The sequence below is a fragment of the Triturus cristatus genome, chromosome 4_1, assembly GCF_964204655.1.
Source record: "Triturus cristatus chromosome 4_1, aTriCri1.1, whole genome shotgun sequence".
Taxonomy (NCBI): Eukaryota; Metazoa; Chordata; class Amphibia; order Caudata; family Salamandridae; genus Triturus; species Triturus cristatus.
The window spans coordinates 721278392-721295705 of NC_140585.1; positions in this window are offsets into that span (position 1 = coordinate 721278392).

The following is a 17314-nucleotide window of genomic DNA, read 5'->3' on the forward strand; positions in this document are numbered from 1 at the left end:
GGAAACTTCACTTTGATCAGTGATGGAACAATTCTGTAGACTGTGCAAATAACAGTAATTTGGAGTGAGAGAGCTCCACTATTAGAATACATTAATAAAGAATAATACTTGTTGTCAGATCACCTGTCGCTAAATAGGAAAAGGGAGAGTAAAAGACACTTCCTGTGCTCTTTCAGTGACTAATAGTCAAGGGGAGAATCTATGCCATCGAAGGCTCCTAGAAAAAGTTCAGCTAAACTCATTTTCTTTTTCAGGTAAGGTGGTATTGATCACAAGTCTGGATACTAGCGAAGAACTTATATGGTAATTGCAGTGATTTATACAGTGACTCTTGTGTCTTCTAGATCTCGTTCTCAGCTGTCACCTTCCTTTCCTTCCCTCGATTGATCCTTTTAACTGTCTGTGCTTTAAACGGCAAGCAGCAGTTGGGAAGATCAGGAGGCAGACCCTCTTGAGCATCTCCTTCATCCTGAGGAGTCTGGCTGACAAAATAACAAACCCGCAGTATGATCAATTTAGAGGATATCCTCAAGGCTCTGTCCATAGTCCAGCAGGACGTGGCAGCTTCTAGAGTTGCCTTAGGAGATAGCGCGCATCATTTACAAAAAGAAACTTTTGATACTGGTTCGGCCCATCTTGCAGACAGTCAAACTTGGTCTCCAGGAGGTGAGATCACTCCTGTAATGGTTCCACCAGTGTTGGCAGAGATACCAACCCCTATTCTGTTAACAGCTGCAGAAAGGTACATGGGTCAATAAGGTTCAGGTGTTCCTTACTCAAATCATACTTCATTTCACGTGTCGGCCTAGCACCTTTCCTTCAGCTAGGTCAAGAGTAGCCTTCTTGATCTCATTTATGGGAATATGGGACCTAGTGGGTACTACCTTTAGTTATTCCATTCTATACAATTGGGATGATTTTAGATCAGAATTCAAAAATATTTTTTATTGATGAGCTATGTCCTTTTCTGCGAATCAAGAACTGTTAGAATTAAGACAGGGAAATAAGGATGTAGTATCCTATCTTAGAGCATTTCAATGCCTGTCTGCAGAAAGTAACTGGCTAGAAGCTAAGCAATCAGCCTTGTTTCACCAAGGGTTGTGGGATAGATAGATCCACAACCCAAAACATGCATAGATCTCATTAATTTGGTTTTAAGGTTAGATCATTGCCTTAACGAACGAAGGGGTGACAGAAGGTGAGGAGAGATACCAAGTCCTAGGTACGAAAAGGTCAAACAGTAGTAGCTTCAGAAACCCCTACCGAGTAAATAGAAATGGGTACAGTTCATGTGCCCCTGTCCAAGGAAGAAAGAAAACAGAGAAGAAAAAATGGTCTCTGTCTATATTGTGGATGGACAGGCCATTTTGTTAAAGACCGCTTAATAAAGCCCAAGGGAACAATTGGACCTCCCAAGGTTGCAATTGTTGAAAAAGAAACGAGCAATGTGGTTCAGGATAATGAGGGGGCTCAAAAGCCAATGAAGAGTGTGTGTCTTGCACTTCATTTTGTTTGGTTTCTGTCTTACATATGTAGATAACAGTACAGTCTACATGATGTCCTGTGAGTTTCAACGGAGGGGCATATAATGGACAGTGCAGATCAGTTAGTCTCCCTACCCAACAGCTCTGTTTGCAATCACATTGCAAGAAATGTAAGGTATATAACATTTTCCACTTTTGTCTCTTGCCCTATGCCAGGGTTGGATTTGCTACCTAGGCCCATTACAAGCACCCTTGAACCCTGGTGCAATGGTGCCTGCATTGTAGCTAGGCTGCTGAAAACAGGGTGAAAGGACAGGGATGCACCGTATACAATTAATACGGTGGAATCCTGCCCTTTAACTCTGATGTAGGGCATCAAGTTTTTCTCCTTGCTTTGCCTTCCCATAAGGTGTTGGCGCATCCCCAGATCTACATGGTTTTGTAAATCTGGGGAAGCATCAACATAAATGGGTGTTGCGTGTGAACAACCACCATAAGGCCCATGGAATGCCTACCTAGCACAGAGTAAGGCAAAGCAGCAATTTGCGCCACATTGCCTTCCTCCATATCTATGAGGTCATTACAAGCCACCAAAGTGACTTTGTATGACCTCATATATATGATTTAGTGATTAACACTACAGGAGCATCACAAAAATGATGCGACTGCGGTGCAAAGGGCGCATTACTATGCCCCTTAGTTAGGGTCAATCATGTCACCCATGTGTCATGGTACACTGAACTCTGCCATTATGATGCCCAGTATTACTCAATCGATTACATCTTTGATACATGCTCCAGGCATGTCATGATGGCTACATCTGAAGTTCAGCATCCAACCTGCTAAGGCCTGCAAACGGACTTTATACTAGCTTCGAGCTGGGATTATTGCCATATGCGTTTTTCATCTGTTGTGTACTTCTAAAATACTGGGATATCCTAGTTCGTTTATTAGAAATTTAAACATGTGAAAGCAATATTAACAATGCTATGTCCTCTTGCAATTAGTAAATGTATGTACCATTATGATGCCTGTGTGTGATCTATGTGGAAAAGGTCTGTTGTGATGTGTGGTGGGAGATAGCACTCAGCTACCATCAATGAGCTGTCAGTCAGTAATTCAGTACAGAACCTGCCTGCAGTTTGTTTAGGAGTGCTCATGGACTATGAATATTGAGACTGTAAGGTGTATGTATGCAGGCCCATGGGAAGTAAACATCTTTAAATATGTTCTTAAAATAGCACATCTAAAGTCATGTTGCTTTGGGCACAGTGAGTATCACCAGGCACACACTCTGCATGTGTTCCACACAGACACAGTACCTGGTACAACAAATGCAACAAACCATTGTCAAAGTATGTCATAGCACTGTGAATTCTGTGTTGCTAAGCAAGTTTTGGCAGGGATCAGTTTTAAATGTCCCAATTTGTGCAGGAAGCTGGGCCAGATGATGTGCATTATTTCTATACAGGCATTTTTACCAAGAATGGACAGGATAGGTGTCATGGCATTGGATTCACACAGAGTGTGATTTGACAACATATGCTCCATCTAAATGCTGCGTTATTGGTTCAGACATGCTACATGAGATCCTGGAGATCTCCAGATGAGTAATTCCAGTTTCTCTGACCAAAAGGGTGGGCAAACTTTTCTGCTGTATTACGCATAATATGTTTGTAGAAAACAGAATTGGCCAGACAGCAGTACAAAAAAAGTGTATCAGAAACCTGTCAACGTTTATATCAGTGGCACCTGGGTTGCCATCACTATGTTAACACATTTAAATATGGTAGTTGCAGCATATGTTTTATGTGACAGACCTACATCTTCATAAGCTATGTCTTTGGACCATGACTGACAACAAATGACATGCCTACTTGTGTGTCTGTTTATGTGCTTTTTATTCATAGAATGGACATTTAAATATTTGATATGTTAGCCTACCATGAGGTATGACTGCTGTGAACCAGCCTCAGTGCTACTTGGGCCTTCCTCATAGTTATAGAGCAATGGTCCATGTATCATATCAAATACATTATTTGGCCAGATGAGTACTCCAACAAGCAGACAAACACAACTGAGATGCTATGTTAATTTCATGATGCATGGCTCCAAAATGCAGCCTTGGGATGATGTGTGTCAATGAGCATGTTTATGTATAACTTCTCAATAGATAATGGTTACATTTCCATACTATTGCCTGTGGGTAGGTGTAATTAACTCTTTTACTGCCAGGCTTCCCCCCGCCCCATGTGCTAAGACTGTTTTATTTGGCTATTTGGGATAGTTCGCACTTAGGCCCCTGTAACTTTTTGGCCACATAAGGTATTCACACCAAATTTACATCCTTTTCTTCCAACATAATAGGGATTTAATAGGTACCCAGGTTTTGTTTATTCCCCTGGAGGAGACCCAGAAATTAGAAAAAATACAGCTAATTGTTTTTTTTCTCAAATGGGTAAAAAGTGCTGCAGAAGAAAGCGTCTGTTTTTTCACCTGCATATGGTATGCACAAAGAGTTTGTGATGCTGAAATTACCATCTTTCCAGCATTCAGGGACAGGCAGACTTTTGTCAGAAAACCAAAATGTTCTACTCTGTTTTGGCATTTTATTGGTACATAACCTATTTTTGCTACTTTTTGTGCTTTCAGCCTCTTTTCATTTAGTGGTAGAAATGTGCATCAAACCAATAATGTGTCCTAGAAAGCTATCCATTTCTGAAAATTAGACAAAATTCTGAATTGAGCAAGTGGGCATTTGTGTAGATCCTTCAAGGTTTTTTTTTTTTTTAGAAACTAACAGTTGAAAAGAAGAAAAATTGAAAATGAGTTGAAAGAAACAGCCATTTGTGCCAACATTTTTACCTGTAACTTCTTCTAAGTAAGACACATTTTTTAAAGCAATAAACTGTTACATTTGTTGGACCCTTCTGTTTGTGGGGATGTTTAGGACTTGTAGGTTTGCCAAGAACCTGAGGAACCCAGAGCCAATAACTGAGCTGCGTCTTGCAATGGTTTTTCATTGTGTACCTGGCATATAGCAATTCATTTAGTAAATATAAAGAGTGAAAAATAGGTATCAGGAAACTATGAATTTCCAAAACGGGAACAAAATATAGAGTTTAGAAGGCACATCTGCAAACTTGTGCATACCCATACTAGCATGTCAATTATAGGACATTTTTAAAAGTGACTTCTTTTTTACACATTGTCTTACATTTGGAAGGCAGAAATGCATGGAAAGTCAATAGATAATAACAGTGGCTCTACAATTCTGTTTTCCCCTAAGTCTCCCGATAAAAATGGTACCTCACTTGTGTGGGTAGGCCTAGTGCCTGCGACAGGAAACAGCCCAAAACGCAACATGGACATATCACATTTTTCTAGTGAAAACTGACCCTTTTTCGCAATGTGCCTAGCTGTGCATTTTGGACCCCATCTCAGCCGCAACCCTAGAAAACCTGCACATTTTTGTAAATTAGACACCCAAGGAAATCAAGGATGGGGTGACTTGTGTGGCTCTCACTAGGTTCTGTTACCCAGAATCCCTTGCAAACCTCATATTTTGTCAAAAACCCACACATTTTCCTCATATTTCTTTGATGGAAAGTTCTGGAATCTGCGTGGATCCACAATATTCTGCCCAGCCCGCATTTCCCAAAGTCTCCCTATAAAAATTGCACCTCACTTGTGTGAGGAAGCCTAGTGCCCATGATAGGAAATGGGCCAAAACGCAATGTGGATACACCACATTTTTACAGTGAAAACTGACCCTTTTTTTGCAAAGTGTCTAGCTGTGGATGTTGAACCCTAGTTCTTCCGGCACCTAGGGAAACCTAGCAAACCTATACATTTTTGAAAACCAGATACCAAGGGGAACCCGGGATGGGGTGACTTGTGTGGCTCTCACCAGGTCCTGTTATTCAGAATCCCTTGCAAACCTCAAACTTTGTAAAAACAAAATAACACATTTTCCTCAAGTTTCTGTGATGGAAAGGTATAGAATCTGCATGGATCCACAAATTTCTACCCACCCCGCATTTGCCAACATCTCTTGATAAAAATGGTCCTCACTTGTGTGAGTAGGCCTAGTGCTCATGATAGGAAACGGGCCAAAATGCAATGTGGATACACCACATTTTTACAGTGAAAACTGACCCTTTTTTTTTCAAAGTTCCTAGCTGTGGATGTTGAATCCTAGCTCTGCCGGCACCTAGGGAAACCTAGCAAACCTATACATTTGTGAAAAACAGACACCAAGGGGACTCCAGGATGGGGTGACTTGTGTGGCTCTCACTAGATTCTGTTACCCAGAATCCCTAGCAAACCTCAAACTTAATAAAAACAAAAAAAAACAATTTCCTCAGGTTTCTGTGATGTAAAGTTCTGGAATCTGCATGGATCCACAAAATTCCACCCACCCCGCATTCGCCACATTTTCTCAATAAAAATGGTACCTCACTTGTGTGGATAGGCGTATAGCCCGTGACAGGAAATGGGCCAAAACGCAAGGTGAATACACATTTTTACAGTGAAAACTGACCCTTTTTTTGCAAAGTTCCTAGCTGTGGATTTTGAACCCTAGCTCTGCCGGCACCTAGGGAAACCTAGCAAACCTATACATTTTTGAAAACCAGACACCAGTGGGACTCCAGGATAGGGTGACTTTTGTGGCTCTCACAAGGTTCTGTTACCCAGAATCCCTTGCAAACTTCAAACTTTGTCAAAAGATACATTCTCCTCACATTTATGTGATGAAAAGTTCTGGAATCTGCGTGGATCCACAAACTACCACCACCCCTGCATTTTCCAGAGTCTCCCGATGAAAAGGGTACGTCACTAGTATGGGTGGGCCAAGTGCTCGTGGCAGGGAAGGGCCCAACAAGAATTGTGGAGACATCAAAATTACTTATCATGAAACAACCTGATTTTTCAAGGGGGGCACTTGGGTTTTTGGCCACGGGCTCAGCGACCATCTAGGGAAACCTACCAAACACACACATTTCTGAAAACTTGACACCCTGAGGAGTTCAGGGAGGTATGGGTTGTGTGGATCCCAAAATGTTTTCCTATCCTGAATCCCCTGCATACCTCAAATAATTTGTGTAAATATTACAATTGATGTCATGTGTGGTTAAACTCACACTCAATGCCTGTTAGGGCTCTCAAGGGCAAAGGGACATGTTGGGGCCGATTCACAAAAGTAAACTGAGGCAAAAGTCTATTTTACGACTTTTGATATTCACAAAGGGCATTTACTACTCGTAAATGCCTTTTGTGAACATCAAGAGTTGAACTTTACAACTTTCGGTATTAACAAAGGGCATTTACAAGTAGTAAATTCCCTTTGTGGATACTTAAAGTTGTAAAGTTATACTTTCATCTCATTTTACCTTTATGAATCAGGCCCATGGTCCCTACGTATCCCAGTGTGCCTAACTACACCCATTATTATTTGTTACAGGACTCAAAATCCTTAGTAGTTGCAGGTAATGCTTAATGACATCCAAGGTGTAGCACTGAGCTTCTACATCCTTGAGTGGCATAGATAAGATGCTATATGGAAGGAATCAGGCCATTACTATCTGCATATTTTCAGCGCATGCATTATGATAGTACTTATAGGATATCTTCAATGTAAGCTTTGAGGCTGACATATATGCATGATGATATTGTCATGATAACTGAGTGTTAGACCTGGCACCATTGGCGTGGGTCACCCTTCCATTTTTGTCTGTGCCTCAATGTGTTTTGTGTTGGTGTTAGCTGCTCAGGGCACTGTGCCACTGCCATCCAGTGCCACAGTGCAAGTGCTCCCTATGGTAAAATGTATTATGTGAATTGACTTCCACGTTTGGGTTATTTGGTTTACTATCAGTCCCTAGTAGAGTGCACCAGGGGTGCCAAGGGCTTGTATATCCAAATGCTGCTAGTGGGCTTGCAGCACTGGTTGTGCCACCCACCGAAGCAGCGGGGTAAAATGTGTCTAGGGTCTGCCACTGCAGAACCTGCGCGCGGTCTGGTACCGTCGCGCTGACTGAGCAAGTGTCCCCACTTGCCAGTCCCTACACCTTCCCTTAACTACATGTTAGTCACCCCTCTGGTAGGCCTAAGCGCAGGGTGCATTGTAGGCGTAAGGTAGGACATGCCCTGATGTGTGTGGCATGTCTTAATAGTGAATTACAGCCATTTTCGTTTTTTCACTATTGAAGGCTACCTGCTCTCCATAGGCCAGAATGGGCTGCTGGGATCGCTACACACTGTGACCCCAGTGGACTCAGAGAGCATGGTAGAAAGTCATGTTTAGTATGCCTGAACTCGGGATAACAAAATACATCTTTTAGTAAAGGTTATTTTAATATCCTGGGTTTGCAAATGCTGCTTTTAGAAAGTTAGCCTTTGCGTGCCTGACCATCTCAGTCCGCCTCTGCTGTGGGTGTGTGTTCTGCCTAGCAACAGTACAGGAGCAGGGCTGGGGTATTCCACGAGACAGGTTGGCTGCCAGGCGGTGGGTAGAGAGATTACACCAGGATGGGTGGGAGGAGTACACCTTGAATAGACCTGTGCTCTGCCACCACAAAGCCGGCGCCGCCCCCTGTGGAGCGGCTGATGTCTCTGCCCTGCTGCTGAAAGGAACAAGCCGAGTCACCACAACAGAGTGCTCCAAAACTGGACTGAGCCAGGCCCAGGCCCCCTGGCACTAAAGAACAAAAGAATCCCTGTATAAAAGTAGGAGCCTGGCTCCTAAGAAATCAGATCCAGATTGAACCACGAAGGAACTCTGCCCGACTAGAAGGACCTGGAAGAAGCTGAAGGAGGAGTAACTTTCCCTGACCTGAGGGACTGGCCTGCAGTAGGTGCCTTGCTGAGGAAGGAGAGGAAAAAGACTGAAAGAGACTTTTGCACTTTGTTTTTCAACTATCTCCAAGGGCTTGGAAGAAGAGCTTGCCCCCTGAACTGAACCCCAGGACCAGTGGGTTCACCGTGTCTCCGCTCGTCTGAGAACTCGAGCCGTGTGCTTTCTCCCGCCGGAGTGCTCTCACCTTGCCACCCCTCCTAGGGCCGTGACACCCAGAAGCCTGGCCGCCTCCCCTCGCCGAGAGCCCCGCTCTACCTGAGTCGCTCTGGACCCATCGAAGCTGGCCGCCCCGCTTCCCTGTCACCTGCCTGCCACTGGAGCGTGCCTGGTGCCCTCTCGCCCTCCCGCCGGATTTCTAATTGGGAAGTGAAATCAAGCCTCGGACGGCCGCCCGTACGTCGTAACGTATCCGGCCGCCCCGCTTCACCTCCCAGCCTGAGTCTGACCGTGCCGCCCTCCACAGTGACCTCCCGCACAGTCCGTGTCGGAGGCCCTGGGCCGCACCTGTCTACCGAGAGGCGCCCGCTGAATTCTTGATCCGGAGACCCGCGAGGTGCAGAACCTGCATCTCCCCTGACGACTCGTCCACGCACATCGCACGTTCCCAGGTACAGTGAACTCTCTATCGGACTCGGGGTCCGCAACGTTCTGATTTCCACGTATCACTGTATCCCGGGTGCATTGCGCATCATCGTGACTGGACCGACTCAACCGAGCCCTGCGAAGCGCTCGTGATCAAATAAGTTACCAAAGAAAAGAACAGTGCCTAATTAGCATCTTGTGGCTTCCATTTCGCAACCGTTATTGATGGTCTTGTACATGCCTGCGTAACTCAGAATCTTTTATATAAAGCATCCGTATTTTTGATACAACTTACGCCTGGTGTCCATTTGTGGGGGATCATTGTGGTTTACTGTGTGTGATCATAAATGCTTAACTGACTAGCGCCCTGAAGTTTAGCCCTGACTGCTCGCGCCACACTACCTATAGGGTGAGCAGGGGTTGTTCTGAAGGGGTATTTCTCTCGCCCTGAATAGAAGAAGGGACCACTGCTTGTCACAAGTGCTTACCTGTGCCAACCAGAGGTTCCCCATTCTAACATTGGTGGCAGCGGTGGGATTTCGAATTTGCATTTATGATTTACATTCAGTGAATTATTGATCACCACATAGAGCAGACCTATAACGCAGCCACAGATTGATTGACAGTTGTTGCTAAAGAAGAATCTCCACCTTAAGAAACCATGCCTAGCTCAGTCAATGGAGGCGGAGCATCCTCTGTATTCTCTGGAGTGGATGACATCGATTGGGAGCCCGAGGCACTGAGGAAGTGCACAAATGATGTCCTGAAAGGATATCTCTCCAAGTACAGAATTAAGCAAAGCGGACTAACAACCAAGGATCAGTACGTGAAGGCGCTGAGAGCCTGGCACGAATCAAAGTTTCCAGAGAATGCACGAGAGGTGATACCCCCAGAAGGTGTTTTTGAGCCTAGCAGAGGCCTGTCGCCCGAGGAGATGGCCGACAGGAGTGCTGCACGAGCACATGAGGTGGAGATGGCCAAACTGCAAATGGAGATGGAAAGGCAGAAACTGGCCATGGAGCATGAGGTAAAAATGAGGGAGTTGGATCTCAAGGCCAGGAGTTTAGACAACTCACCCTCTGGTGGCAGCAATTCAACAGAGTCAAGGGTGCACATTCCTAAAGATGTAGTCAAAGAATATTATAAGCAGGATGATATTGGGCAGTGGTTCAGGGCCTATGAAGTAGCTATGTCCTCCCACCGGGTCCCTGAGAAGGATTGGGGAGCGGGGTTGTGGGGAAGGTTCCTGAGTGAGGGGCGGGACACACTGCTAGACCTCCCCTCTGATGTCCACACATCCTATCCACACATGAAGGAGGCTCTTATGACAAGGTATGGGTTAACTCCTGAATTGTACAGACAGAGATTTAGGGATTGCACCAAAAAACCTGGTACCACTTATGTAGAATATGTGACCTTTGTTTGCAGAGCGCTGGATGGTTGGGTGAAGGGTAGCAAAGTGAATGATTACCAAGGGCTGTTTGATTTAATTGCATGAGAGCACTTGTCGGATAATTGTTTTCCTGAGCTACGCCAGCACCTGATCGATAGCAAGCTGTCCAACCCGATGAAGCTTGCTGAGGAGGCGGACCGCTGGATCAGCACCAGGATCCACAAGGGTCCCATGGGAGGCCCCGCCAAAGGTGTTCAGGGTCCCCAGCAGAAGAGTGGGGGGGACAAGGGTAAACAGAGGGAGTTCTACAGAGGGCCCCAAAGTAATTCCCAAGGGAACCAAGGGAAAGGTTCTCAGCCACCCCCACCCCCGAAGCAGACCGGGGCCCCGACAGGTAACCCTGTTCAAAGAGGGCCCCTCAGATGTTACAAGTGTAACAACCTGGGGCACATTTCCGTGGATCCCAAGTGCCCCCTGTATGGTAAACCAGCACCCTCTGGTGCTCCACCCCCCAAGCAGGTGAATAGTGTATTGTGCAAAAGTAGGTCGCACACTGCTCGTCACACCAGCAAGTTGCCCCAAAGGACTGTGGGAAATGTAGTGGCGACGGCGGGTACGCCTATGCCACGATGTGTAAAAAGAACAGTATGTGTTGCGTTAGCCATCCCTGGACACGTGTTTCGAGGTAGTTGCCTCTCGTCAGCAGGGAGCAGGTCAGTGTAAGGGGGTGCCGTGTGGACTGCCAAAATGTAATTAAAAACAGGTCAAGTACCTCTCATGGCGCGCAGGTGCAGATCCAAGGCTCGTCAGCCCGTTGGCTCAAGGGAGCCGTAATAAATTGTGCAAAAGTAGGTCGCACACTGCTCGTCACACCAGCAAGTTGCCCCAAAGGACTGTGGGAAATGTAGTGGCGACGGCGGGTACGCCTATGCCACGATGTGTAAAAAGAACAGTATGTGTTGCGTTAGCCATCCCTGGACACGTGTTTCGAGGTAGTTGCCTCTCGTCAGCAGGGAGCAGGTCAGTGTAAGGGGGTGCCGTGTGGACTGCCAAAATGTAATTAAAAACAGGTCAAGTACCTCTCATGGCGCGCAGGTGCAGATCCAAGGCTCGTCAGCCCGTTGGCTCAAGGGAGCCGTAATAAATTGTGCAAAAGTAGGTCGCACACTGCTCGTCACACCAGCAAGTTGCCCCAAAGGACTGTGGGAAATGTAGTGGCGACGGCGGGTATGCCTATGCCACGATGTGTAAAAAGAACAGTATGTGTTGCGTTAGCCATCCCTGGACACGTGTTTCGAGGTAGTTGCCTCTCGTCAGCAGGGAGCAGGTCAGTGTAAGGGGGTGCCGTGTGGACTGCCAAAATGTAATTAAAAACAGGTCAAGTACCTCTCATGGCGCGCAGGTGCAGATCCAAGGCTCGTCAGCCCGTTGGCTCAAGGGAGCCGTAATAAATTGTGCAAAAGTAGGTCGCACACTGCTCGTCACACCAGCAAGTTGCCCCAAAGGACTGTGGGAAATGTAGTGGCGACGGCGGGTACGCCTATGCCACGATGTGTAAAAAGAACAGTATGTGTTGCGTTAGCCATTCCTGGACACGTGTTTCGAGGTAGTTGCCTCTCGTCAGCAGGGAGCAGGTCAGTGTAAGGGGGTGCCGTGTGGACTGCCAAAATGTAATTAAAAACAGGTCAAGTACCTCTCATGGCGCGCAGGTGCAGATCCAAGGCTCGTCAGCCCGTTGGCTCATGGGAGCCGTAATAAATTGTGCAAAAGTAGGTCGCACACTGCTCGTCACACCAGCAAGTTGCCCCAAAGGACTGTGGGAAATGTAGTGGCGACGGCGGGTACGCCTATGCCACGATGTGTAAAAAGAACAGTATGTGTTGCGTTAGCCATCCCTGGACACGTGTTTCGAGGTAGTTGCCTCTCGTCAGCAGGGAGCAGGTCAGTGTAAGGGGGTGCCGTGTGGACTGCCAAAATGTAATTAAAAACAGGTCAAGTACCTCTCATGGCGCGCAGGTGCAGATCCAAGGCTCGTCAGCCCGTTGGCTCAAGGGAGCCGTAATAAATTGTGCAAAAGTAGGTCGCACACTGCTCATCACACCAGCAAGTTGCCCCAAAGGACTGTGGGAAATGTAGTGGCGACGGCGGGTACGCCTATGCCACGATGTGTAAAAAGAACAGTATGTGTTGCGTTAGCCATCCCTGGACACGTGTTTCGAGGTAGTTGCCTCTCGTCAGCAGGGAGCAGGTCAGTGTAAGGGGGTGCCGTGTGGACTGCCAAAATGTAATTAAAAACAGGTCAAGTACCTCTCATGGCGCGCAGGTGCAGATCCAAGGCTCGTCAGCCCGTTGGCTCAAGGGAGCCGTAATAAATTGTGCAAAAGTAGGTCGCACACTGCTCGTCACACCAGCAAGTTGCCCCAAAGGACTGTGGGAAATGTAGTGGCGACGGCGGGTACGCCTATGCCACGATGTGTAAAAAGAACAGTATGTGTTGCGTTAGCCATCCCTGGACACGTGTTTCGAGGTAGTTGCCTCTCGTCAGCAGGGAGCAGGTCAGTGTAAGGGGGTGCCGTGTGGACTGCCAAAATGTAATTAAAAACAGGTCAAGTACCTCTCATGGCGCGCAGGTGCAGATCCAAGGCTCGTCAGCCCGTTGGCTCATGGGAGCCGTAATAAATTGTGCAAAAGTAGGTCGCACACTGCTCGTCACACCAGCAAGTTGCCCCAAAGGACTGTGGGAAATGTAGTGGCGACGGCGGGTACGCCTATGCCACGATGTGTAAAAAGAACAGTATGTGTTGCGTTAGCCATCCCTGGACACGTGTTTCGAGGTAGTTGCCTCTCGTCAGCAGGGAGCAGGTCAGTGTAAGGGGGTGCCGTGTGGACTGCCAAAATGTAATTAAAAACAGGTCAAGTACCTCTCATGGCGCGCAGGTGCAGATCCAAGGCTCGTCAGCCCGTTGGCTCAAGGGAGCCGTAATAAATTGTGCAAAAGTAGGTCGCACACTGCTCATCACACCAGCAAGTTGCCCCAAAGGACTGTGGGAAATGTAGTGGCGACGGCGGGTACGCCTATGCCACGATGTGTAAAAAGAACAGTATGTGTTGCGTTAGCCATCCCTGGACACGTGTTTCGAGGTAGTTGCCTCTCGTCAGCAGGGAGCAGGTCAGTGTAAGGGGGTGCCGTGTGGACTGCCAAAATGTAATTAAAAACAGGTCAAGTACCTCTCATGGCGCGCAGGTGCAGATCCAAGGCTCGTCAGCCCGTTGGCTCAAGGGAGCCGTAATTAATTGTGCAAAAGTAGGTCGCACACTGCTCGTCACACCAGCAAGTTGCCCCAAAGGACTATGGGAAATGTAGTGGCGACGGCGGGTACGCCTATGCCACGATGTGTAAAAAGAACAGTATGTGTTGCGTTAGCCATCCCTGGACACGTGTTTCGAGGTAGTTGCCTCTCGTCAGCAGGGAGCAGGTCAGTGTAAGGGGGTGCCGTGTGGACTGCCAAAATGTAATTAAAAACAGGTCAAGTACCTCTCATGGCGCGCAGGTGCAGATCCAAGGCTCGTCAGCCCGTTGGCTCAAGGGAGCCGTAATAAATTGTGCAAAAGTAGGTCGCACACTGCTCGTCACACCAGCAAGTTGCCCCAAAGGACTGTGGGAAATGTAGTGGCGACGGCGGGTACGCCTATGCCACGATGTGTAAAAAGAACAGTATGTGTTGCGTTAGCCATCCCTGGACACGTGTTTCGAGGTAGTTGCCTCTCGTCAGCAGGGAGCAGGTCAGTGTAAGGGGGTGCCATGTGGACTGCCAAAATGTAATTAAAAACAGGTCAAGTACCTCTCATGGCGCGCAGGTGCAGATCCAAGGCTCGTCAGCCCGTTGGCTCAAGGGAGCCGTAATAAACTGTGCAAAAGTAGGTCGCACACTGCTCGTCACACCAGCAAGTTGCCCCAAAGGACTGTGGGAAATGTAGTGGTGACGGCGGGTACGCCTATGCCACGATGTGTAAAAAGAACAGTATGTGTTGCGTTAGCCATCCTTGGACACGTGTTTCGAGGTAGTTGCCTCTCGTCAGCAGGGAGCAGGTCAGTGTAAGGGGGTGCCGTGTGGACTGCCAAAATGTAATTAAAAACAGGTCAAGTACCTCTCATGGTGCGCAGGTGTAGATCCAAGGCTCGTCAGCCCGTTGGCTCAAGGGAGCCGTAATAAATTGTGCAAAAGTAGGTCGCACACTGCTCGTCACACCAGCAAGTTGCCCCAAAGGACTGTGGGAAATGTAGTGGCGACGGCGGGTACGCCTATGCCACGATGTGTAAAAAGAACAGTATGTGTTGCGTTAGCCATCCCTGGACACGTGTTTCGAGGTAGTTGCCTCTCGTCAGCAGGGAGCAGGTCAGTGTAAGGGGGTGCCGTGTGGACTGCCAAAATGTAATTAAAAACAGGTCAAGTACCTCTCATGGCGCGCAGGTGCAGATCCAAGGCTCGTCAGCCCGTTGGCTCAAGGGAGCCGTAATAAATTGTGCAAAAGTAGGTCGCACACTGCTCGTCACACCAGCAAGTTGCCCCAAAGGACTGTGGGAAATGTAGTGGCGACGGCGGGTACGCCTATGCCACGATGTGTAAAAAGAACAGTATGTGTTGCGTTAGCCATCCCTGGACACGTGTTTCGAGGTAGTTGCCTCTCGTCAGCAGGGAGCAGGTCAGTGTAAGGGGGTGCCGTGTGGACTGCCAAAATGTAATTAAAAACAGGTCAAGTACCTCTCATGGCGCGCAGGTGCAGATCCAAGGCTCGTCAGGCCGTTGGCTCAAGGGAGCCGTAATAAATTGTGCAAAAGTAGGTCGCACACTGCTCGTTACACCAGCAAGTTGCCCCAAAGGACTGTGGGAAATGTAGTGGCGACGGCGGGTACGCCTATGCCACGATGTGTAAAAAGAACAGTATGTGTTGCGTTAGCCATCCCTGGACACGTGTTTCGAGGTAGTTGCCTCTCGTCAGCAGGGAGCAGGTCAGTGTAAGGGGGTGCCGTGTGGACTGCTAAAATGTAATTAAAAACAGGTCAAGTACCTCTCATGGCGCGCAGGTGCAGATCCAAGGCTCGTCAGCCCGTTGGCTCAAGGGAGCCGTAATAAATTGTGCAAAAGTAGGTCGCACACTGCTCGTCACACCAGCAAGTTGCCCCAAAGGACTGTGGGAAATGTAGTGGCGACGGCGGGTACGCCTATGCCACGATGTGTAAAAAGAACAGTATGTGTTGCGTTAGCCATCCCTGGACACGTGTTTCGAGGTAGTTGCCTCTCGTCAGCAGGGAGCAGGTCAGTGTAAGGGGGTGCCGTGTGGACTGCCAAAATGTAATTAAAAACAGGTCAAGTACCTCTCATGGCGCGCAGGTGCAGATCCAAGGCTCATCAGCCCGTTGGCTCAAGGGAGCCGTAATAAATTGTGCAAAAGTAGGTCGCACACTGCTCGTCACACCAGCAAGTTGCCCCAAAGGACTGTGGGAAATGTAGTGGCGACGGCGGGTACGCCTATGCCACGATGTGTAAAAAGAACAGTATGTGTTGCGTTAGCCATCCCTGGACACGTGTTTCGAGGTAGTTGCCTCTCGTCAGCAGGGAGCAGGTCAGTGTAAGGGGGTGCCGTGTGGACTGCCAAAATGTAATTAAAAACAGGTCAAGTACCTCTCATGGCGCGCAGGTGCAGATCCAAGGCTCGTCAGCCCGTTGGCTCAAGGGAGCCGTAATAAATTGTGCAAAAGTAGGTCGCACACTGCTCGTCACACCAGCAAGTTGCCCCAAAGGACTGTGGGAAATGTAGTGGCGACGGCGGGTACGCCTATGCCACGATGTGTAAAAAGAACAGTATGTGTTGCGTTAGCCATCCCTGGACACGTGTTTCGAGGTAGTTGCCTCTCGTCAGCAGGGAGCAGGTCAGTGTAAGGGGGTGCCGTGTGGACTGCCAAAATGTAATTAAAAACAGGTCAAGTACCTCTCATGGCGCGCAGGTGCAGATCCAAGGCTCGTCAGCCCGTTGGCTCAAGGGAGCCGTAATAAATTGTGCAAAAGTAGGTCGCACACTGCTCGTCACACCAGCAAGTTGCCCCAAAGGACTGTGGGAAATGTAGTGGCGACGGCGGGTACGCCTATGCCACGATGTGTAAAAAGAACAGTATGTGTTGCGTTAGCCATCCCTGGACACGTGTTTCGAGGTAGTTGCCTCTCGTCAGCAGGGAGCAGGTCAGTGTAAGGGGGTGCCGTGTGGACTGCCAAAATGTAATTAAAAACAGGTCAAGTACCTCTCATGGCGCGCAGGTGTAGATCCAAGGCTCGTCAGCCCGTTGGCTCAAGGGAGCCGTAATAAATTGTGCAAAAGTAGGTCGCACACTGCTCGTCACACCAGCAAGTTGCCCCAAAGGACTGTGGGAAATGTAGTGGCGACGGCGGGTACGCCTATGCCACGATGTGTAAAAAGAACAGTATGTGTTGCGTTAGCCATCCCTGGACACGTGTTTCGAGGTAGTTGCCTCTCGTCAGCAGGGAGCAGGTCAGTGTAAGGGGGTGCCGTGTGGACTGCCAAAATGTAATTAAAAACAGGTCAAGTACCTCTCATGGCGCGCAGGTGTAGATCCAAGGCTCGTCAGCCCGTTGGCTCAAGGGAGCCGTAATAAATTGTGCAAAAGTAGGTCGCACACTGCTCGTCACACCAGCAAGTTGCCCCAAAGGACTGTGGGAAATGTAGTGGCGACGGTGGGTACGCCTATGCCACGATGTGTAAAAAGAACAGTATGTGTTGCGTTAGCCATCCCTGGACACGTGTTTCGAGGTAGTTGCCTCTCGTCAGCAGGGAGCAGGTCAGTGTAAGGGGGTGCCGTGTGGACTGCCAAAATGTAATTAAAAACAGGTCAAGTACCTCTCATGGCGCGCAGGTGCAGATCCAAGGCTCGTCAGCCCGTTGGCTCAAGGGAGCCGTAATAAATTGTGCAAAAGTAGGTCG